A 22,706-nucleotide genomic window follows, 5' to 3' on the forward strand; every position below is an offset into this window, starting at 1 on the left:
TCTTCGAAAGCTTCGCGGGACCTACTAGTATTCATATCGTTGCCCAAAGGAGTTTATTGCACAAAGCCCTTGAGGGGACATTGGCCCCTGCAAGGAGCGGAAGCCTAACGAATGTCGGATGCAAGGCTCCACACCTCATTAAGATCATATTAGCATATTCTCCCAAAAGAGAGGGAGCAAATCCCATTAAAAGATATTCCACATTATAGCCCATGACTGATTCAAACTTTTACTTCTAGTAGATCAGACGTAGCTCGATTAGTATCTACTGAGCAAAAGATAGAAAACAAAATCAATACAGAGAACAAGAGAATGCGAAACCATATATGCTCTTACGCTATGACAATCTCACTAAAATTACAAAAACCTACACAAATTAGTGCAATAATGATAATAGGACCAATAGATACTTCGTACAAAACCATTTGGACGACAAATCATGATACTCCTGAAAAAGCATATTTGGAATAAGGAGTGAAGCTACTTTTCCACCAATCAACAGGATCAGTGTACACTGAATCCTCTCCGAACCATACAAGCATGTCACCGCGCATACGGCTCTCTACCCCAACAACTTGCTTTAGATCGCATGGGAAACCCGCCCGTCGATGTTCCTTCCGTAGAGGCACATTGACACGTGGTTGGCGGGGAGGGCAAAGCCGTACGTGATAGTCTACCACCATCTAGATTTCCTTTTCACTTCGAGAGGTCTGATGTAGTTGCAGGGGTTCATCATCTCTTGCTTCTCTGTCATCCTCTTTAGTTTAGTGGAGTGGAAAATTCTGACTCTGCACCTTCCTGATGAACGGGTGTCGTGAAGTTGTATTTCACAATGTGAAAATAATGTCAAAAATCTATAAAATTACATTTCCCGTCTGGGAAGCATGTAGGAATTTTCAGTTCGTGAATCGGAGTTCAGAAGCCCAAGATACAAGCTTCGGAAGGATTAATGTTACTCGAGACACAAATGTAATTATATCAAAAGGGGGAGTCAAAATTAGATGAGAGTTATTTCTATAATTTCTCAAATGTACAGCTACAAAATTGAAATATAGCATCAATAAATAAAATAATAATAAATATATAAAAATAAAAATAAAATAAATCGTCTGCATGAAGCAGTTTGTCAACCGCCTCAAGAGGGTGGTAGGGCAGTTGACCACCCTATATAAGCCACGCCCATGGTGGCTAAAGGGAAAGGAGGAGAAGGGGAATAGAAGGGGAAGAAGAAGAGGAAGGAAAAGCGAGTGGAGATGCTTGTGTGGGTGTGGGATGCAGAGCTCGCCAAAGAAGATGATGGCCTACATAAGATAAGTCAACAATTAATAAAAAAAAATGAAATACAACAAGTTGAAGTGGTGTATGTCAAATGCCTCTTTGAAAACAAAAGGGTGTGAGATCAAATCCTCTCAAATGGTCTATCCTTTCTTTTGGTAATCAAATTTTCTAATATAAATTTGTTATATGTAAAGTGAAAGAGACAAGAGTAAATACAAGTTAAAGAGTTTGAAATGGTCTATCTCAAATGCTTCTTTTCAAATAGAGTTCGTGAGTTCAAGTCTTGCCAAGTAACTTTCAGCAAATAAATGTCATAAGTATTTTTTATCAATAAAGTTCTTTTTCGCGACAATGTCGCATCTATTTGCCTTCTCGGCTTCTTGTCATTGCACCATCTACGATTAAGCCTTGTCACCCTAATCATCCCCGAGTCACAAAACCCCAGCGGTTGCAACACACAACCACAATCTTCTTGACATAAATTTGGTGAACCCGACGTGAAGTGTCGCCGACAAGGGGAGTTTTGGAGTTAAAGTTTTCCAAAGAGAAGATCGGAAAATCAAAGAAAATGGCGGATAAAGGTGCCCAACACAGAGATGACAAACAAGGGCTTCAATGAAGAGATGGAAAGTTTCATGATGACGATGATGAATCGGATGCTTCAAGAACAAAGTGTGATGAACTGGATGGAAAGTGAGTTAACACTCGTCATACAAACGGTCATCGAAAGGATAAGCCAATTTAATGGCAAGGATGTCACTCCATTCCTCAAGGTCTATGAATACGAGATGAAGATAGGGACAGGGCAAACAAAAGACTTTGGGTGTCTCAAGAAAAGTACATTGAGAAGGTACTTGAGAGATTCAACATGGCTAAGAGTACACCGGTCAACACTCCACTCGCGGGCCACTTTAAACTTAGCTCAGCTCAATGCCCTACGAGTGATGAAGATCAAGAAGGAATGAAACAAATACCATATGCCTCTACAGTCGATAGTTTAATGTATGCTATGGTATGCACAAGGCCAGACATTGCTCACACATTTGGTGTTGTGTGTCTTTTCCTCTCAAACCCTGGAAAAGATATTGGGAAGCAGTGAAATGGATCCTGCGATATCTGAGGGGTACCTCAAGAGTCTATCTGAAATTTGGTGAGAACCAAACTATAGTAGATGGATATACAGATGCCGATATGGCTAGGGATGTTGACTCCAGAAAGTCTAGATCTGGTTACCTAATGATCTTTGTAGAGGGAGCGGTCTCTTGGCAATCGAGATTGCAAAAATGTGTGGCATTATCCATAACAGAGGCCGAGTATATTGTTGTCACAGAAGCTAGTAAGGAATTATTATGGCTAAAGAAATTCCAACAAGAGTTGGGGCTTATTCAAGAAAGATACATTTTGTATTCAACAAGTGTTATACATGTAAGTAAGAATTCTTCCTTTCATTCAAAGTCAAAACACATAGATGTTAGATACCATTGGATTAGAGATGTGCTTGAAGAAAAGCAAATGCACATTGAAAAGATTCACACAAATGAGAATGGCTCCGACATGATGACAAAATGTTTGTCAAGGGAGAAGCTTGAAGTTTGCAAACAAAAGGAAAACCTAGTTGTGCCCCCCACTTGAGATGGAGGGGGAGAATTGTTGGGGCTTGTCCACTCAAGTGGAGCCCACAACATTGAGTCGGTTGAACGCCGAATAGGCTTAATGCTAATTAGTTGCATTTATATATATATATATATGCCTCTATTTTTCCTTTTTGTATGTTTTCTTTCCTTTGGGTCTTTTGTGTGTGTGAGTGTGAACACAGGTATGTAGACGTTGGACAACAAGAAGAAAAAGAAAAAGGGGGGGGAAACAGGCAGTGCAGAGCAAAAACAGAAAACTGAGGGAAGAACAGAAAACTGAGAGAGAGAGAGAGAAACAGAAAACGAAAGAGCGAGCAAGAGGAAGAGTGAACTATTGTCACAGATACAGAGACCTGCGAGGGGTTGTTCATGCTATCGAAGAACCACGATCAAACAACACATGTCTTGTCTACTTGTTTCAGGTTTCTTCATTTTATGTTTTTCTAGTTTCCGTTTCCTTTTGGTTTTCATCCACCCAGTTGGGTGAAGAACTGTAAGGTTATTTGCTTGTTGGTTTATCCACCCAATCGGGTCAGAATCGTAGCCAAGGTTGTTGCCTTAAGGCTAGTACATCCTCTCTAGTCAAAACCTAGAGAGTCTGTACTCAGTTGTATTCGTTATTGTGTAGCCAAGGCTATTGCCTTGAGGTTTGTACACTCCTCTAGTGAGGTCGTATCTCATTGTACTCCAAATCATAGTGAAATTGTTTGGAACCTACAGTTCCTGTGGTTTTTCCCTATTTTGGGTTTTCCACATTAAAAACCTTGGTGTACTCTCATTTTGTCTTGTGATTTCATCTAGTATTAATTGTGCTTGAAGTTTTTTAATCATCTCGATTCCACTCGATATTCCCATCACTTTCTACCAAGCGTGTGAAAAGCAAGCGATGAAAACCTAACTAAAGGTCCAATTTTTCCCTTATGGTTGAAGCAATGTTCGGTGGCGTGGCGACTAGTGGATGTGGGACGTGTAACTATCCGATTCTGAAATGAACGCCGATGGTCTCATTAACCCAATTTACCAAGAGAGAATTCCCCTAACCATCATAATGTGATTAGGTCTGTTGGTTTTCATCGGGGAGGTCCTATGAGATGATTAGAGTGTATCTCATCACATTCCAAATCTATCAAATAATTGTAAAAGAGTAATGAATACAACGGATAAATACTTCTGGCAAAACTTGAAAGTATTCTCCTGCTTGCATACACTCCATAGCTAGGAAAAACAAAGCTTGCTAAAGTTCCCATCATTCTGACCATTTTATGATCTGGCATAGCTTCTTCCGACACTCCTCTTCATAGTGTCCGGGTTTTCCGCAGTACCCACATTCTGCTGGGTTTCGACGACTGCTTGGTCCAGCGTTGTGGTTCCCCCTTGCGCCAAACTCCCTGGGACCGCGTCTGTCCGCTTGCCATTGGTTGGATTTTGCGCTCTTGGTTTTGTCGGCCTTGGCTGTATTGGCCTCTCCTGCCGCGATTGTGTCCTCTTCCTCCATCGAGGCTTGAGTATAACATTTGTCCATCGTGCGCCTTGTTCCTTTGACACACCTGATTCTCTTCGACCAGCAATAGTGATTGAAGATCGAAAAAGGAGGGAGGATTCTCCCTTGCGAGAACAACGGATCTTATCGCGCCGAACCGTGGTGCTAGGCCACCGAGGCAAATCTGCACCATTTCTTCATCATCAATACTGACATTGATGGATCCGAGGGCATCGCACAACTCCTTGATCTTCAAGGTGTAGTTTTCGATCGACATGTCCCTCTGTTGAATGTCGTTCAGCTCCTGGCGAAGCTGAAGCTTGCGTGTGGCCGTATTGGCTGCGAAAATCTTCTTAAGATTTTCCCATGCCTGTTTTGGTGTTTTTGCTTCTCTGATGTATCCTAGCATATGATCATGTACGCATGATGCTAGGCAGTACAACACACGGCTTGCGGCCTGCTCCCACGTGGGATAGCTTTCGTGTATCGGGTTGGGCTGGTGTTCATGAGCTCCTTCGATGTAGCTCCAGTATCCTTGTCTGACAAGGTACTGATGCATCTTGTATTCCCAAGATGCGAAGTTCGTTTTGTCAAGCTTCTCAGTAGGAAGAGCGCTTCCCATTTGATTATACGGCCTGAATCAAGGAATTTGTGACTCTCTCGCCTCTGTCAACGTGAATGTCGAGGAGGACGAGATGGTTCAAGTGTGCCTTGGTGGGCTAGCATCCAAGTTTGGAGCTTTCTGAACAGTAGTCTGCATGAGGGAGAATACGCCTTCGTTCTTCGAGCTTCAGTCAATGTTGCTCGTGGAGGAAAACCACGCGGGTGCGTCGACCGAGTACGCACACCGATGACAAGATGTTATACACGGAGGAGGATAGGCCTCGTAGTCATGGTGGATGAGGCGAGTCGATGTGTAATGGAGGCGAACGAAAAGAGCAGAACGTGTGCCATAATCGAAATAACGGGAGCAATTCCATACCCTCTAGAAGCAGGGGAAGTCGCCGGAAGACGGCAAGAGAAGGCCGCATCGGAATGCTCATAATCTAGCAAGAAAGGCCACGCAGAGAGTGAGTATTGGAAGAAGAGAGACGATTCGAACTGAGCCGGATCGAGCAAAAGAGACGCAGAGAGGCGTTAGAGGTTGCACTACACTGAGGGCTCTGAATGAGCCGAAAATGGATCGGGCCCTGCCTTCATAATGAAGCACAAGGCCAACTCAATGGTCGTGAACACCTCGAAATCAAGAGAGGTGTGGTATGTTGATTCCAGAGTGTCGAATCATATGGTGAGTCACAAGGAATGGTTCTCGTACTTGGAGAAATCGGAAAATAAAGGAGTGGTCGAAACGGGAGACGACACTCCCCATACCATCGAACATGTCGGTGAAGTTCCCTTTCATCACGTCGGACAAAAAGGGAAACTCATGAACGTGTTGCACGTCCTGACAATAACGAAAAACCTAGTGTCGGTCGGTCAGATCGTCGACCAGGGCATGCAAGTTTGATTCATGCATATCGGTTGCTACATTGAAGAAGAAGGTAAAGTCATCGCACAAGGGCGCCATAAAGGGAGGATGTTTATCCTCAATACAAATCAAATCGGAACCACGTTGTTCACGAAAGGATAGAAAGTCGAGTCGGATATCGACCTGTGGCACAAACGGTTCGGCCACGCAAACTTCCCACAGCTTCATGAAATGCAAATGAAGAATATCGTTTTCGGGTTGCCGAAATTTCGGGGCCGTTGTCGTGAAGATTTCCGGCCACGGTGTGAAACCGGGATAGAATGGGCAAATCGGTGGTGTGCAACATGTGCACATGCACTTGTATATTTGTGTAGTAAGAATAAGATAGCCAAAATGTAAGGGAAGGGTAATAATCTAAGGTACCAAAGGGGCACCACGGAATTCGTGGAGTGTAAATGTGATGTGCACTTGTAGACTAGGGAGAGGTACATAAGGAATAAGAGTGTAGGAGTGATGGGCATTGAATAGGACGGCTAGGTGAGTGAGAGTTATGGCTAACGGTCTCAAGATCGAGATCAAATATTCTCCTTTGAAAAGGAGAAGGGGGAATTTGACCACTCATCTTGTATTGTGCCTCTCCCCTTACATCTATAAAAGGGAGTGAGGGGTCACATTTGAAGGGGTTGCCTAATTTTGAGTGTGAGTGAGGTATACCACTTAGTCTAGGGTTCGCCTTCTTCCCATTTCATTTTAGGGTTAGGGTTTCGCTTAGGGTTTTCTTATTCTTCTTCTTCCTATTTATTCGCTTACGGTTTCTTATATCGTTTGGTGCAGCCTATGCGGCCACCATTATTGTAATCATTCATTTCTTAATATAACTTCTTGTTGAGTATCTTGACTCCATCTTCTTCTTATTCTATCATAATGTCATATTCGTTCTCTTCTCCTCTTGAGCTAATCTTCCATTCGTTGTCTTAACCTTTCTCCTCTTCTCCCTAGTCCAAGACCCCCGTGGTCCCACCTAGGATCTACACGTACTCGCGGAACTTCGCGACACCGTAATGCCCAAGTTTGCGAAGCCTATCAAATGGGAAAACACCACGGACTTCCATTCCCCAATGAGCATAATCGCAGTCGAAATCCGCTAGATTTGATCCATTTGGATGTTTGGGGACCGGCACAGAATGTGAGTCTCGGTGGAAACCGTTACTTCATAACCTTCATCGATGACTTCACTCGACACACATGGGCATGCACGATCACGAAGAAGAGCGAAGTCTTCACATGTTTCCTGGAGGTGAAGAGCCTTGCGGAAAGGGAAACATGGTGCAAGATCAAATGCCTACAGTCCGATGGCGGGAAGGAGTATTTGTCCGACCAGTTCACAAGCTATCTACAGAAGGAAAGAATTCGACGCGAATTCTCGTGCAGCTATACGTCGGAGCAAAATGACATAGCCGAGCAGAAGAATCTATTGAGAAATCGAATGCGGAATAGATCACAATAAGCAACTTACGTGCTAAAATACGAAATACACAAAAATACCAAAAAGACAAGTTCAACAATTCGGCGCACAGAGATTTACGTGGAAACCCTACAACGGGGAAAACCACGGGAACAGATTCTTCACTATACAAAATAGTGGATATACAATACGGATATGAATACAACACTCTCCTGTTGTAGGTTTTAGAGTTAGGGTTAGGGTTAATGAGAATGATGATGATGATGATTGATGATGACGAAGATAGACATGGTGAAATCGCAAAGATGATGAAGAGTATGATGGTGAGAGAGATTGAGATGAAGATGTTGAGAATTATTGAGAAGCATCGCGGGGTGGGGGGTGGTGCCTAGAATGGATCCACCCCCCTCCCAAGGGGGTTCAATGTTGAGGGGAGAGAGAGAGAGAGAGAGAGAGAGAGAGAGAGAGAGAGAGAGAGAGAGAGAGAGAGAGAGATGAAAAGAGAGATAGAGAGAAATGTTCATTCATGTTTCATTCATTCCCCATAAGGGGTTAAATAGTACAAGAGGGGGTAGATACATAGGGGTGTAAGTCCCCTCGAGCATTCATACTGGACACTCACTCACATCTCCTCATATCCATCCACATGCACACACGTGTGCATGTGTTCACATACGTATAGACTCACAATTACATTTATGTCCCCTACACATACACAACAACATCATGATAACATTCGACCCTCGCTCATCACATTGACTCTCCGTACATCTCATACGGGGTAACACAATATGGCACGCCCGTGGGAGAGTGCCTTGCACGTCGATCCCACATGCCTTGATGATGATATTTCTTCGACCGGAACTTCCATCGGTCCTTTCAACGATCGACTCCCTCGATCGGAGTGCTTGACTCGAACATCTTTGTCGGTCAGCAAATCTTTCCGCGACACAAACATTCTTGTTCTGTCGGCTTACGAACTTCGTCATGGGTCTAAAATAACATTGTGTGTATGTGTGTTCTTCTTTCTATTTTGTGAGTTATCGTGATTCAATTACATTGATTTCATTCAAGTTGATGAGTTTTAAAAATGATGTATTATACCCTCAAATTTCTAAAATTTCGTTCCGTACCCTCACGGTTTTGAAATTTCATTTGCTAACCTCAAGTTTTTAAAATCTCACAAATGCCCCTCTCTTCTCTTTTTTCCTCTCTCTTGTTTTTCGGTTTCATCTATAATTTCACTTTTACTTTTAGGTCATTTTTTCCATTTTTCTATTTGTCTTCTTCTCATTTTCTTACATTTTTTTTTTCCCCCCCTTACATTTTGCGTCTTCTCTAGTCTTCTACTCTTGCGTGCTTCCTTCTTCTTGGTGTTAAGTGTTGCATCTTCTGTTCTTCTTGTCTTTCATTTCCTTTTCTCTGTTCTTCCACTGCTAATGGTGCTTCTCTTTCCTCTTTGTTTCATCGTTTCTCTTCTTTCTTTCTTTGCGAGTTCTTCTTGTTTGATGTCTTCTGCAAATCTTCTCTCTTTCTTCCTTTGTTTCTTCCACTTCTTCCTGTTCTATTTTGGTGTTTCGGGGTAGGGAGGAAACACGACCGTCACTCTCCCTTTGCTTGCACGTCATCTCCTTCTTTGTGCTGCCGCCGTCATTTCCGTTGCCCAACCGTGGTTGTCCGTCTTTGTCTGGTCCTTACGCCTGCTACCGCATCATCCTGCCGCTCTAATCGTTGATGTTCGGCCCGTCCGTTCTCGGCTGTTTGTCTGTGTCTCCGACTCCGTCCGGTCAGTCAGTCAGATCCGGCCGTTATTGTTTGTCCGGCCCATCGTTTCAACGTCATCGCCGTTCTGGCCGTCGGTTCTCCGGCCATTCTTGTCGCTTTTCGGCAGTGTCGTTGTTCTAGTTGTTGTCCAGTCGCTTCTCGGGCCGCTCCGATTGCTCATGTCCGGTCACTCTCCGGCCTATCCAACCGCTCGAATTGCTATTCGTCGTTGTCATCGTCTCCTTCGCTTTTCGGCGGCTCTGTCCTCGTCGCCGGCTCCGTCGCTTTTCGGTGTCCATGTCCCATCGTTTGGTTGTTGCCATTGTCATGGCTGTGCATTTCGGATATCGTCTCTGTTGCTCTTCGGCTCTGTCCGGCCATCGTCCCACTGTCTTCCAATCGTGTGTCTGGTCTGTCCGTCTGTGTGGTCGCCTGTTCAGCCCATTTGACCCATCCTACTGTGTCTTGTGTCTTTTTGGTCGCCTTTGTCTAGTGCATCCATCCGTATCTTTCCAGCGCTATTGGTTGATGTCGGGTTTGCATCTGCATCTCCTCCGTCTTCTTCGGCCCTTCGGTGTTAACCGTCTCCGGTTCTGGTTCCGATTCCGGTTTCGACTCACTCTGTGTTGCTTCTTTTAGAACCACCTCTCGTGCATTCTCAGCACATCCTGCCGGTCTCCGCTCCACACACTGCGACTTTCTCCGCAGTCTCCTGGTGGGCTTCTCTTTCCGGTCGTGCTGGCACCGGTTCCCACTGCATCGTTGTTTGTACAGCCGTGCATCTTGCACCACGCTTTCAAAAACACGCACATTGTCGCTAACCGCATCGGAAACCCGCACATTGACACTAATCGCAACCTCGCACAACCATTGTTGCCATTCATGCATTCCTCCATCGCATCATCATTTCTTGCACTCGTACACAAACGTCATCGTTTCCATTTCTTCGCTTGCACATACATTGAACATCGTCGCCGTCATTTGCATGTTTCTGCCATTTCTCGCACATCATGCTACCACGTTCTCTTCTTGGACTTCTTCATCAAAGGGGGTCCGCCGTTGTGGTCGCCAAAAGGTGTTGTAGGTTTTAGAGTTAGGGTTAGGGTTAATGAGAATGATAATGATGATGATTGATGATGACGAAGATAGACATGGTGAAATAGCAAAGATGATGAAGAGTATGATGGTGAGAGAGATTGAGATGAAGATGTTGAGAATTATTGAGAAGCATCGCAGGGTGGGGGGTGGTGCCTAGAATGGCTCCACCCCCCTCCCAAGGGGGTTCAACGTTGAGGGGGAGAGAGAGAGAGAGAGAGAGAGAGAGAGAGAGAGAGATGAAAAGAGAGATAGAGAGAAATGTTCATTCATGTTTCATTCATTCCCCATAAGGGGTTAAATAGTACAAGAGGGGGTAGATACATAGGGGTGTAAGCCCCCTCGAGCATTCATACTGGACACTCACTCACACCTCCTCATATCCATCCACATACACACACGTGTGCATGTGTTCACATACGTATAGACTCACAATTACATTTATGTCCCCTACACATACACAACAACATCATGATAACATTCGACCCTCGCTCATCACACTGACTCTCCGTACATCTCGTACGGGGTAACATCTCCCGAGTGTATCAGCCGCACATGGCTCTTCGCGTCTGCTGTTACAGCTATGGCGCGGCTCACTACACTCTTACTCTCTCTCACACACAATTTCTACTGTTCTAACTCTGTTCATCAACACCAAACTAAAGTTTGCCCTAGTTGTATATATTCTTATACAACTTCCTAACTATTTACATATCTAGCCTCCATGAGGCGCACACTCAGACTATTTACAAATATAGTCTCCGAGTTGGCTATATACACGGTTTCGGTTTCGGTCCCTCATCAACTCGGTTCTTGTCTTCGACTGTCAACTTTCCGAACAATCGGATCTTCCTCCCATTGGAGGGACAAATTCCCAACAGAATCAGACGAAAAGATTGTGAGTTTTAAAGGGAGGAGAAGGAGAAGGAGAAGGATTCAACGTAGAGGATTAACTATATTATTGCAGAGCAGGCAAAAAAACTTTGCACCAGTCTAACCCTAGACCTTTGTAAGGAATTCTGAACCGGTTTGATTGGAGCAGAACCAGCCACTTTGGTTTGGACAAGGCCAAGCCAACTAAGCTAAAACTGAACTGTTATCGATTACTAATTGCCCATCTCGAAAACATTCTTTGTAAAGACACGTTATGCTAACTTTAAATATGGTCTTTGTACTAAGTCTTTTCTTTTCGTCCGTCCATAGTTGTGGTGGTGGCAGTCAAGAAGTAGGTCATCTCCATCAGCCATCGATCCAAAAAATTCTTCTCATGCAGTGATGTTGTAGTGTAATCCGCTGAATATTAGCGTCGAGGAAATCATCATCTTGTTTTATTGCGTCGTTGCCGTTATCTATTCTGCTCAAAAAATTGGTTATGGCGTGTTGCGTACCTGGCCGATGTTGAATCGTGAATTCAAATTCCTAGAGAACTAGCATCCATCTAGCCAATTTCCCCGTTAACGCCTGCTTCTTGACTAAGTAGAGTAATGCCACGTGATCCACATGAAATGTGAACTTCCGCCCTAGTATGTAATGTCGGAATTTGTTTATGTTGTAGATCATCCTAGGGCTTCACGCTCGATCGTTGAATAATTCTGCTCTACATCTGATAACTTAGGACTGGTGTAGTAGCACGATGTTGATTGCAATTTCAGAGGCATCCACAAATATGTGAAATGATCTAGTCCAATCTACGGGTTGTACGACGAGCGCTTGGGTCAACATTATTTTGAGTGCCTCGTACACCTTGTCTTCTATTGTCATCCATTTGGAAGGAGTACGATGTATTGCGACATGCAGGGGAGTTGGGAAATCCGCCAGGTATCGTAACATACGGTTGTGCCAGCGTATTTGCCCGAGGAAGCTAAGGCCTTTTGCGTTACTAGGAGTTCTTGCTTCAATGATAGCCTTAATTTTGTTGGGATCTATTGTTATCCCCTCCTTACTCACTATGTGAGCGAGACGTGCTCCATTGGTGACCCCAAATGCGCATTTAGTTGTATTAAGGCTGAGGCATGAGGTATGGCATCGTTCCAAACAGAGCCATAAATGGCCCAAATGTTCTCCTCGCATCCCAGACACCGCAAAGTCGTCGAGAAATACTTGCATAAATGCAGGCATAGAACGTAATATTCGTGTTTGTGGAGGCATTCAAACGTTTGAAAACGAACACGTTTGAAAAGGGGAAAATACGTGCTCCTTTTTTTTTCTTTTTTCTTTTTTTCTTTTTTTTTCATTACAAATTTAGCTCATAATATAGAACATAGTCAATCCAATCAAACGTGTCAATCCAATCCAACTTTGAACTGATTTACCATTCACGTTTGTTTGAATCAAACATGCATGCAAATGCATGTATGATACGTATGGTTCATTCTATGAATGCATGTATAAATTCACCAAAAATCTCTGTAATCATCTGTTGGAAGGTGGTTGGGGCCGTCTTCAGACCGAACATCATCACTGCAGGGATGAACACTTCCCAGTCCGTGACGAACGCACCCTTCTCTTGATCGTTTGGGTGCATGCGTACTTGAATGTATCCGCTAAAGCCATACAAGAAACTATACATTTCATGGCTTGCGACCGCGTCTAGTATGCTATTTGTAAACAATAAGGGAAACGCGTCTGTAATTGTATCGGCATTTCGTTTACAGTAATCAATGCACACGCGTATTTTCCCATTTTTCTTCGGTACCACAACAATCGGACTCAAGCATATGGTCTGCTCCTGTTTATCAGAAAGCTCATAGCTTCCTCGTCTGATATCGGATTTCTTTGTTCAAACATGCGAATCAAACCTCACAGAAAAGGCTATGATTTGGTATCGAAAAATCTAAATTTTGAAACTCAGGGCGAGAGACATGAAGAAAAAACCAAACTTGTGCCACAAATGACTACGGCACAAAGAAGAGCACCTGAGTAAATCATAAAGCTCAGAGGTTGCTACTCTGATATCGGATGTTTGAGTTGAAATATGTGAATCCAAGCTAATGGAGCAAGCTATGATATGGAATCAAGAAATCTAAAATTTGAAACTCAGGGCGAGAGACATGAAGGAAAAACCAAACTTGTGCCGCAAATGACGAAGGCATAGAAAGAAAGAAAGAAAGATATATTAACATCTTTTAAGGCCAAACTTGGCCCATGAGACAAATGGTTTACAACAAAAATGAGTGTTTATCCAATCATCAAAACTAAAATAAAAGTAAAGTAAAAATAGCTTAAACTAAAAGAGTTCTAGTAGTGTATAGAGTCCCACCCGAAGAGGCTAAAACTTTGCACTAAGCCTAATTTCATTTCCGCCCAAGTCTCTCAAAAAGAAGTGGGAGGTCAAAGGTTTTTGGTGTGGGTGTGACCCATGGTCCCAGTGTATAGAGTGCACTAGCCATGGCTTCTAGGAGGTGTAGCTCACGTTCCCTTATTTTCTTTATTGCTTCTACATCTCGTCGAGTCGCTTTGAAACCCGGCATCCGAGGGCATTTGGTCCTTCTTTGATTTTCTGCTTCATCAAGGAAAAGCCCGAGTGGTGCAGGTGTGTCGACATTCATTGTCTCCCCCTATTCCTGAAAAACTTCATTTGTTACATATTGGTAAACATTAGCAACATTATTATCAACGTTTTGTAACTTATTCTCTCTGTGTTGTTTGAATTCTAGGATATATCTGCCTAATTTCTTTATATCTAGTGTATCTAATAGTTTAGGGAGGGTGGGAGAGGAACCAAGTATGTGGGGTGATCCATTTACATCGAGTATAAATTTGCCATATTTCTTGGCATATTACTTTATTACGGTCCTCATGAGAGATTAAAGTGTTATCAGTCGCGTGGTCGTACTTAAGGGGGGAGGTTATTAATTTCTAGACTGTTCACAAGAAGCCAACTCACCATCATGCCATACCATGAGCTAGTATAGCCGGACTCATACAGTGCTCGAGAAGCCTTAAAGGCTTGATGGGATATTCTATCAAGTGGTTGGTTATGTATCCTGTGGATAAAGACTACAAGTTGAAAAAGTGCTTCTACTAACATCGGGGGTAGAGTGAACTCAGCCCTAATAATGTCATGTGGGACTGTCGATTTGCTTCGGAGTTGGCGTGATAACATCATCACCAATGGTCTCTCTAATTGCGTCCACATGAAAGATGGTAGTCTTGGAGCCCAAACCGCTGATGCATACATGAGAGAGGGAGTCACTAATGAGTCAAAGAGCCACCCTTTAGTCCATGGCTCTTGGAAGTATGCTTGATGACATTGTCTCTCGAGGAGTGAGAGGAGAGGGATGCATGTCCTCTCGTAAGTCTATCCTTCGTTGCTTGTGTCATCGAAAATTTACCTGAGCAGGTAGTGAAAGTGACTCCGAGAAAGACATATGATCCAACCACCTCAACTGGGCTATGGGAGATAGTTAGGTCACACTTAGCTCTAACTTGGGCCGACATGTGGAAGATAAGGACTTTAGTTTTCCCTAGATTCACTACCAATCCTCGTTGTGTGCAAAAGTCATCTAAGGCATTAAGGTGCCTTTGTAGGTCATGTTCAGATTCAGAGAGCAAAATGTGTCATCTGCATAGAGCAAGATACGAGTAATAAAATCTGTGATCTCATCAATGTAGATCCCAAAAAGAGTCGGAGATAGGGTGCAACCTTGTTTTACACCAATAGTGCTAGTGAAACAATCAGATAGGCCACCTGGGCATCAAACACACCCAGACACTTGTTCATATAGCGCGCAGATGGCCCAAACCATGTCATCTGGTATCCTCAAGCTCTTAAGCCTATCAAACAACCGCTCTCTAGGGACCGTGTCAAAGGCTTTGTGGAAGTCCACAAAATAACAATATAATTTCTTCTTGCGAGCCTTAGTCTGGTCAATTAGGCATCCAAGTGTGAAGGTATGATCAATAGTGGAGAAGGCTCGTCTAAAGCCAGCTTGTTCAGGTGTAGGAAGATTTAAGGTCTCCATATAATCACTAAGCTCTGCCTCCATTACTGCACCATATAATTTAGCAAAGGTATGACCTATCATAATGGTCCTATATGTATTTGGGTCCATGGGGTCCCCCCCTTTATGTATGGGGGCCACTGTGTTCATGGTCCATTGTGGTGGAAAACCCCTAGCGAGGGCACGATTGAAGATTAGAGTTAGCAAGGGAGCTAGGCACTCTCTCACATATATGATGTGTTTTGCTCGCAATCCTGTGTGGTCCATGGACTTCCTATGTTGTAATTTCTTTATGACCTTCATGACCCTAGAGGTCATGAAGAGTGTCCCCACAGTAGGTCGGGGTGTAGAAGGCATTGGAATGGGTGGTTGGTTTAGGATTTAGTAAAGTCTCTCTATATATGTGTGCCAGGTTTCGAGATCTTCAATGGGTGTTTGTGGTCTTGGTTCCCGTAATCTCTTCCATGCAGTGGCGCAATCGCTACTCATGAGCATATGGTAGAGTTCCCAATATTGGGATGCCTCCCATGCTTGTCTCTTACGACGTGTCATCTTGCGCATTTCTTTGCGAGCTTGTACTAAGGTAATACTACCACTGAGTTGCGATATTGTAAGTTGTTTATGTAAGTACCTACGATCCTCATTATAGCATCTACTTTGTGTTAACTCTTTGGAAGCCGTCGTTGGGGTGCCGTCCACCACTCTTCCCCGCTTCTTGGGTTGGACGGGCTGGACAGGTGGCACAAGCAAGGTGAGCCACTGCGTTACGGTGTGCCATATCCTCCGTCCGTCTCGGCCTTCTTTGCCGTCTTTGCCTCTGACGATCTCGATCGCCACACACAAACCGTTAGCGATCAATACCGGCCAATCCACCTTGATCCCTTCATAGGTGGCGATGATCATCCCTGCCCGGTTCTGCGGCATGACATGGGGTCTAGGGTACACATGGCCGTATTCGTGGAGCACACGAGCAATCTCGCGGAACAGCATATCTCCACTGCCCTGTGTCTGGTAGCCCTTGCTGGCTAGGGAGTACTCACCAAAATACTTGATGAGTTGCTCCGAGGTCGGATTGTCAATCGTGAGTATGCCTCCCTCCGGAAGGCCTGTTAACGCTCGGATCGCCTCCGCCGTTATGACCTCTGTGTTGATTTCTTTGATCACCTTGTCGGCTTCTTTGTGTGGCGGTACCTCCATAATCATCAAGAAGCCCTCGAGCCCGTGTTGCTTTAGCCATTTCTTGGCGGCTTCCGACAGCGTTTGCGGATCCATGTCTGTGTCGAGGTCGGATTGTGGTGGCGAGGTTGGATGGTGATGAGAGTGAGATTGAGAGAGAGAGAGTTCAGAAGGCGGGGATTCTCTGCGCGTAGGTTCTCGTCTGATGATCTTGCAGCGCCTTGGTGCTTCTGTGCTCCTGGGTTCGCGAAAGTAAAGGGTCTCCACGCGCAGTGATTTTTCTCTGTGCATTCTGGCGCCTTTTTTGAGTGTGTGCACGTCGTGTACTAAAATAGCATTATGTCCTGTGGTGGCACTTAAATGCCCACTACGTACCTTTTCGCTCCTCGCTCTTTTGTCCATTCATACCTCACTTTTGCATGATTACTTCGCTTTGTTTTTTTTTTATAAATTTTAATGTGGTGTGAGGTTAATTGTCCATTGGTCCTATCGGACCCTTATCGGCCTCATTACGGTCTGCCGTCGCCTCATTCTCGCCTGTTACCGACTTGCCGTCTCCTCTGTCTTGGTGGTTGTCGTTCCCCTCACAGGTTGTCGTTTCCTCACCGGTGTTGGTCCTTTGCTCAAATGGGTTCTTAGGCATCGGTCCTCTATATGGCTTCAATCGGAATCCATTGACCCATTTGCCTAGCACTTCGCCGGCAAGTGTCCCTAACTGGTAGGACCCATTATACTCACGTGTCAGCCAATACGGGCTGGTCCATCTAAACCGTAGTTTTCCCGGCATCTTGCCCATCCGGGTCTGAAATACTAACATCGGCTTGCCGATTGCGAACATTTTTTCATTTCCTTTCCTGTGCCGGTCGACAAATACTTTCCGTCGCCGTTGTTCCAATTCTAAGTGCAGGATGCTTGCCAGTCGTTGTTCCTCGAGTTCACACAGCGTTGTTGACCGTATTGCCTCCAACTCCTTCTCGTTCAGCCTTTCCCGTAGTTGGATCCGTAAGCTGGGTACTTGGAATTCCACTGGCATTACCGCCTCTAGTCTGAACGCTAACCGGAACGGTGTTGTTCGGATGCTCGTTTTATATGCCGTCTGGTATGCCCAAAGCGCGCTATGTAGCTTGGTATCCCAATCCGTTCTGTTTTCATTGACGATCTTCCGGAGGATATTCTGGAGCGTTTTGTTCGTCGATTCAGCTAACCCATTTGCTTGCGGATAGTATGGTGTGCTCCGTTTATGGACAACGGCATAGAATGTCGTCAGGCTTTCAACTACTTGGCCGAGAAAGTGTCCCCCTTGGTCGCTTATTAATTCGATTGGGCATCCGTAACGGCACCAGATGTACTCATATAGAAATTTTGCCGTTGACGCAGCAGTGTTGTCTCTTAAGGCTTTGACCTCCACCCATTTCATGCAATAATCCATCGCCACGATGACGTACCGATTACCTGTTCTCATTGCCGGTGGTTTGAACGGTCCCACAAAGTCCAGCCCCCACTTCTGGAATGGCTCGAGTGGTAGTACAGGCTGGTGTGGCATCCGAGCCTGCTCCGTTGGCTGGCCCATTCGCTGGCATAGGTCACATTCTTTTGCGTACCGTACAACATCTCTTAACGTCGTTGGCCACCATAGGCCACTTTGCCATATTTTCCTGGCCGTCGCATCTCCGGCATAGTGACCTCCGGCAACTCCGCAGTGGGCTTCCCTCAGTATGAGGTCCTTTTCATCGCTGCGCACAGCCCGTCTCCATATGCCGTCTGTGCCCTTATGGTAAAGTGTGTCTTGCAGTAAGCAAAAATGTCGGCTTTGCACCGCCAGGCGTTTCCGTTCGTCCCGGTTCATCTCTTCCGGAGGCAATCCTGTGCTCAGAAACTGGTGCATGTTTGTGAGCCACTTGTCTTCCTGTGCCACCGTCTCATCTGCTGCCGTTTCCGTAGTGACTCGAAACAGCTCCACATCCGGAAACTAGTCCGCTACTCCGTCACCCGTCTCTCCGGACTCTAATCGGCTTAAGTAATCCGCCACGGCATGCTGTATACCAGGTCGGTGGAATATTTCAAACTCGAATTTCTGTAACAGTAAGGTCCACCGGGCCAACTTACCGGTGAGTGACGCCTTAGACACCAGGTAAAGGAGTGTCGAATGATCTACATGGAAGGAAAACTTCCTTCCCAATAAATAATGCCGAAACTTTGTCACATTGTAGATCATCCCTAGAGCTTCCCATTCCGTGGTAGAGTAGTTCCGTTCCGCTTGGGATAACTTTCGGCTGGCATAGTACACTGGCCGGTACCACTTTGGCTCCGTAAGTTGCATCAGTACGCTTCCGATTGCGATGTCGGAGGCGTCCACGAACACATGAAATTCTTTACTCCAATCCGGAGGCTGTACTACCGGTGCTTGCAACAATAGTACCTTGAGGGCCCTATACGCCCTATCCTCGATGTCGGTCCACCGGAATGGTGTCCGATGTACGGCTGCATGCAACGGTGTAGCCAGGTCGGCCATGTATCGGAGCATCCGGCTATGCCACCAGATCTGGCCTAAGAACCGGCTCAATGCCTTTGCCGTTGCCGGCGCCGGTGCTTCTAATATGGATTTCACTTTGTCCAGGTCGACTGCAATACCTTCCTGGCTCACAATATGTCCTAATAAGGTTCCACTAGACACGCCAAATACACACTTTGCCGGATTCAAGCTTAGCCGGTACGCTCTACACTTTTCTAAACAAAGACGGAGGTGCTGAAAATGGTCCTCCTCCCGGCTATAGACGGCGAAATCGTCAAGGAAAACCTGCATAAAAGCCGGGATATATTCACCAAAGATTTCCATGATGATTCGTTGAAATGTTGTTGGTGCGGTTTTAAGTCCGAACATCATCACCACGGCCACAAACACCCCCCATTCGGTGACGAAAGCCGTTTTCTCTTGATCATTGGGGTGCATCTGGATCTGATTGTACCCGCTGAATCCATCTAGAAAGCTATAGACCTCATGGCCGACGACGGCATCCAACACTCCATCTGTGAACGGAAGTGGAAACGCATCTGTTACCGTAGCCGCATTGAGTTTCCGGTAGTCCACACAAACTTGAATTTTTCCGTTCTTCTTCGGTACGACTACGATCGGGCTCAGCCATGTCGCTTTCTTTACCGGACGGATAAAGCCCACTCTTAGCAGTTTGTCGATTTCCTCCTTGACTTTGGCGGCATAATTGGGATTCATCCGGTACCGTCTTTGTGCCACTGGTTTTGCGTCCTTGCTCAAGTGAATCTAATGCTGGTATAACTGAGGGTCGAGTCCTCGCATGTCTTCGTATGACCAGGCAAACACGTCGCGAAATTCCGTGAGAAGTGTGATCATTGTCGTTTTGTCTTCGGACTTCATCTCCTTGGCGATGTGCACCGGTTTTGCTTCGTCCGTGGTCCCGAGGTTCACCTCTTCAAGTTGTGACGCTTTTACGCGTTGTGAAACGGCCATTTCCCGTTCCAACGCTTCTTGCGCTTGCCGTAACTCTCAGATTGCGTCTTTATCCGGTTCTGCTTCAATCTCTTCCGGCTGCGGTAAGTATGGTGCTACTGCTTCGGCAACATCAATTTCGAAGAGAGGTACAATCTTCGGGTTTTCCTGCAAGTATTGAGCTTCTTCTTCGTCAGCTAACCCTTCTAGCATGTTGACGCATTCTGAATACAACGGTGTACATTCCTTGCCAATGCTCGTCCTTGGCTGTGTTGGTACCCGTACTTTGGCTTTTCCTCGCCGGAAGGTAATTATATTTTTCCTCCAATTCTCTTTGATATGTGCCGTTTTCAACCACGTCCGCCCCAGCAATAGCGGGTATGCGCCTTGTGCCTGTAATTGGAGTATGACTGCCGAGATGTGAAATGTATGACCGCCAACGGTGACTTCTAATTTTCGTATTAATCCAGTCGGCCGCACTGAGCTTGTATCGGCCATCCGTAACCAGAACGGACACGGCTCCCACTCGTGGATTCCCAGGGCATCACACATCCGGAGGCTTATTACATTCACACCGGAGCCTCCGTCTATAACTATGCCGAGGAGTTCTTTCCCTTTTACAATGGCAGTGATTACCGGACTGTTGGTGTCCACCACCATTGGTCCCTCCTCTGGATTCGAGAAGAGTACCGGTGCCGGTGATGATTCTCCTACCGTTATGGCCGTCTTCAGTCCTTCCGTGAATCTTGGCACGAGCTGTAGGAGTCTTCCTAGTGGCAGCGTAATCTGGCATTCTTGCAACGCCAGCCATGTCTCGTTCTCAGAGTGACTGCTGCCGGCAAGCCCTACGGTATTCTCCTTTTGCCGCTGTAAGTCTGTGACATTTTGCTCATTTGCTTTTTTCACCCATTCCGTCGCTTGCTTCCGGATGGTCTCCTGCGTCTCCCATTCCTTGGCCATGCCCTTCGACCTTGTGGTCACTTGCTGCAGATCTGCCACTTCAGGGACTACCATATTTACTGTCGGTCGTTTGTCATAGCTCTTCGCCGGGCATTGATTACTATAATGGCCTTCCTGTCGACAGTAGTAGCAGTAGGCTTTCCGGGTATTGCTGGATTCGGCATTGTCTGTTGTACCCGAGGCCGGTCCTGTGGTAAGCGCGGGGTTTTGGGCCGATTGGCTGCTCGAAGCTCCTTGTTCCGGATCCCGTGGGTAGCGGCCTTTTTTGAAATGCCGTTTTCTGTTATAGTTCTTCTTATTGCGGTACTCTTGGCGAGGTTGGTCGTTATATCTGCCGTATTCCTCCCGTTGCTAACGATACCCGGGGGAGTGCTCCCGGTCATAATGTTCGTATCGTCTATTGTAATCCCGGTACCGATCATATCTATCATGCCGGTCGTAGTTATCCCGCCGATCACTGTACCGGACATCATTCTCCCATCAATCGCCATACCGGACATCTTGTGCCGGTCGGTCGCGGTCCATTCGCCGCCAGCGTTCCTCTTCTTCATCCCGGCTGCTGCATGGCTCTATTTGTCGGACGGGCGGTGCTTGCCAGTTCAATAGATTATACTCGCACCTATCCATCGTATGGCCCTTGGATTGACAGATCACACATTGCGTCCTCATAGTGCATTCTAGAGCCGAGTGTCCGGAATTCAAGCAGGTTGTGCACTGTATTGCTTGCCGAAACCGAAGGTCTTCATCAGACGGTAACGCCCGTTGGAGTGCTCCCAGTGTGAGCCAGGAGCTTGTCTTGTCCATCTCTCTCACCCGATCAATGACCTGGTCGATGGTACTTGTGCGGAAGTCAATTATCGTGCAAACCGTGCGTAGGGGTTCCCGGAGCGCATTTAGGAATATAGTCTGTAATTCCTCCTCTGGGGGTGCGCGGGCAAGCTGACTATGCATCCGTTGAAACCGGATGACAAACTGGGGAATGCTCTCCCCTGCCTCCTGTCGGATGGTATAAAATAAGCCCACCATTACTGTCTGGTCCACCTCCTTTTGGAAAAAATGCAAGAATTTAGCTTTTAAATCTGCGAAGGTGGTGATGGTAGACGGGTCCTGCGTCCGGCACCATCTCGTTGCCGGTCCCTCCAATGTGACGCCAAATTCCACATTCTTAGAGCATTCCTCTTCTTTCGGGGTCAATCGCTAGGACACATGGTTTGCTTCCCATGTTTGTTCAAAGGCGTGAACATGAGCTTCCGCGTCCGGATCATATCTATACTTGGAGTACTAGAACGGCATGTCGTCGTCCGGTATCGGTGCGTGGGCTGGCGGTGTTGGTGGTCGTTCCTGGTTTTTCTCCGGCGTCGGTGGTCTTTCCTGATTTGTTTCCGGCGTCGGTGGTCTTTCCTCTTCGACTTCCGGTGTTGGAGGTCGCTCTTCCTCTGCTGGTTCTAGAGGTTCCAGCCTTAGCAGGTCCGGTTCCTGTGTCGGTAAGGTGTTCGATCCTTTGTCCTCCGGTCCGCCCGGGGTTTCGTTGCTGCTACGGTAGTTCGTGTGCACGCTGTATTCCCCTTCAGAATCCGATTCATACGCTGAAAAGGCTTCTGCTTCGCCTTCTCCGCTTGCAAACGCCTGGAGAAGGGATTCGGTTTCCCGGAGGCTGCTTAGGCTGTTGCCGTCGTCCGGGTGCGATGTTTGCTGTAACCAGATGGACTCCTCTGCTACTCTCCGGATTACGTTGGAAAACGAGCGATCCGCTCTAATTTCCTGCACCGCTTGCTGGAAAGCCTCACGTCTTCTTTGCCTTTCGGCAAGGCGTCGAGTTCGATCTGTAACTAGGTCGGGCGTTGATCTAGTCATCCATTCGTGTCGTCGTTCGCTGCAAAAACAGGAATCGTGGTCGCCAAAAACTGTGTTAACTCTTAGGGCCGAACAATGGCCTAACACAGGGTGTCTACGGAAGACACTTCACCAAAGGGGTGTTAC

General features: G+C 46.1%; 1 pseudogene; it reads right to left on the minus strand.

Annotated features, from left to right (window-relative positions):
* Window positions 1–12,417: 12,417 nt before the first annotated feature.
* LOC147857486 (uncharacterized) lies at window positions 12,418–15,697 on the minus strand (annotated as a pseudogene).
* Window positions 15,698–22,706: the final 7,009 nt, after the last annotated feature.

This window comes from Azolla caroliniana, unplaced genomic scaffold (genome assembly GCF_043228905.1).
Source record: "Azolla caroliniana isolate FFs.n. ecotype wild unplaced genomic scaffold, voAzoCaro1.0.p SCAF_11, whole genome shotgun sequence".
In the NCBI taxonomy this organism is placed as follows: domain Eukaryota; kingdom Viridiplantae; phylum Streptophyta; class Polypodiopsida; order Salviniales; family Salviniaceae; genus Azolla; species Azolla caroliniana.